This window comes from Limulus polyphemus, unplaced genomic scaffold, assembly GCF_000517525.1.
Source record: "Limulus polyphemus unplaced genomic scaffold, Limulus_polyphemus-2.1.2 Scaffold142, whole genome shotgun sequence".
Classification (NCBI taxonomy): domain Eukaryota; kingdom Metazoa; phylum Arthropoda; class Merostomata; order Xiphosura; family Limulidae; genus Limulus; species Limulus polyphemus.
The window spans coordinates 134584-136995 of NW_013665752.1; the positions used below are offsets into that span (position 1 = coordinate 134584).

A 2412-nucleotide genomic window follows, 5' to 3' on the forward strand; every position below is an offset into this window, starting at 1 on the left:
TTTTTTTTTTTTTTTTCAAAACAGTTAAGATTCAAAATGGGTTTAATGATTTTATGTGCTCATTCAGAAGAATTTATCTTATTTCAAAACACGACAAGTAAAGTATATTTGATAGGAGCGTAAAGGATGATTGTTACTTTATACTGAATATATAATTATTATTAATAAACAAGTGTACAAAGAGGCTTGAACACAGTCCTTTATATCATGTTATTTAACAACAATAAAATTTACTTATATGTAAACGATCATGGTGCACCGACAACAGATACAAGGACTTCCCTGTTATTAGGCTTGACATGGCTAAGCGGATATTGTCGAGCTGTGGGTCGAGGGGACACTTGGATCTGCGACATGTTGAACACGTTCAGCCATCCGGTTATTTCGTTAAAAGAGCCCGAAAGAAGCTCTTGTGCCGATGGGTGCTGGTGGTTGAGTGCCTATACTTGATCAGTGATTCAAAATCAAGGACAACTATACCCGAATCTTAGGTATCTCTGATCTAGCCGCTTGGCCCACATGCGCATAATGTGGCGTTCAGGATGAACATTTCAATTTCTTGCTACGCATAATTCAGACTACCCAAGACACTCTTCTTTTATTACAGTATTTTGAGCTACAATACGTAATTGTAATCGAATAAAAAAGTTTGTTAATATCTAACAACAACGTATATAAAAAATCAGAATACAACGTAGAACAAACTAAATAAAAAGTGTTAGTTTTTTTATAATAATTAAAACCATAATTTTACCTAATTAGTGCACTTGTTTAAATATCTGTATATCATTTTCTCCTTTAGCTCCTGGATAATAAATTTTGTTAATTGTGACGAAGTAGTTAAACAATTTTGTTCGGGGCGTTACGTTACTAAAAACTGAGTTTCCACGATTATAATTATTAGTATTATGGAAAAGTTCCTCAAGTTACTACAAAAGGATTCCTTGTAAACGGGTGAAATATAAGTCACTCAAAATATTTTCGATCATCATTCTTTAAACTTTAAAATAAAGTAGAAATGAATAATGACGTTTTCTGTTTCTTTCCAGTCGTGACAAACCATCAAGAGGAGCCCATAGTGCCATCTGGTGGAACTAAGAAATAATGTGACTTTTTGGCAGACAGGAGTTATTCTATATCTCAAATAATAGTTTACCCAATATGAAATGATGAAAGTTATTATTCAGAGCTTTATCTTTGAGACCTGGATTTTTTTTTCTTAAATGCTAACTCTGAAACAGTACATTAAGCCGATTTGTTTTCCTCATATGTAAACCTAAATTAATATGGGTTCCTCTTATGCATACAAATTTCTGTGTACGAGTGTTGCTATAATCATATCTTAGAAATTGATACCACCTGCAATCTGAGACATACTTGGCTTCAAGAAATGAAGATGGTAATTTGTGTAAGACCTTAATCTATAGTTATGCTATATAGTTTTGTTACTTTGATATACACGTTTCAAAACTATTCGTTTTTTTATGTTTACATAAAAGCATTTGTTTTTCTAATTTTTATAACTTCAGGCTTTGCGTGAACATCAAATATACTTGATAAGTACTTCAATTTAGAAACTAAATATTGGAAGAAAACTGCTTAAAATGTGCATTTTATTAATCGTAACTTTATGTAACATACTACCAAGTCTGCAGAAAAACAGCTGTCAATCTTAACCATAACTCAAAAGGTTCTCCGAATGTTTCCTAAAAATAGAAATTTCAAATATTTTTTACTAGTTGGTGTTCATTATTTCAGAAGAATGATGTAATACAATGTGTTTATATTTAACTTATTTTAATATAACTTATAACCGTTTTATTTGATAGTTTTACTAACCAAAGAAGATTAGGGCAGTTTTTAAGCACTTTCTTTTGTGGCGTAATAATTTTTGAGCTTAATATTTTTCTACAGCAGAGATGTCTCTCTGTGTGTGTATGTTATTGTTGCATATATTTATTTATTAACGAGTATTTTCAGACCTAAACCCGTGTTTTTTAATGCTATAACTTCCATGTTATTAGTATGTAATTGTATTTTACCTTTAGCGATAGTACATCAACTTAAAGGATATCACAGAAAGCTAAATTGTAGAAAAAGTTTGTTTTACTGGTATAAGAGAAATGATAATAATAAAGAAATATTTGGAACTTCATTTTGATGAGTTTTAATTTTTTTTATTTACTCTATGTGTAAATATTTTATGCACTTTTTAGTAGACTTTCAAATTAATCAACTTAGAATAAAATATCTCAAAATCAAATCCTATTTATTAAGAATTCTGAGAACCCAGATACAGAAAATCTTACAAGACTGATATCATAAAACAACTTTTAGAAAAGTTCACTTAAAATGTGAAGCGATTCTTCACGATTCTTCATATTTTTTTTTAATGACTAAACGTTACTTCAG

At 30.0% G+C, this 2412-nt stretch overlaps 1 long non-coding RNA gene across 1 annotated transcript in view; it reads left to right on the forward strand.

The window, feature by feature from the left end:
- The window catches only part of LOC106474809, a 13996-nt gene extending 11848 nt beyond the window's left edge, over positions 1-2148 (forward strand). The window contains exon 3 of the long non-coding RNA XR_002609085.1: positions 1050-2148. This is a non-coding gene — a long non-coding RNA (uncharacterized LOC106474809). The remainder of the gene's footprint in view (positions 1-1049) is intronic.
- Positions 2149-2412: the final 264 nt, after the last annotated feature.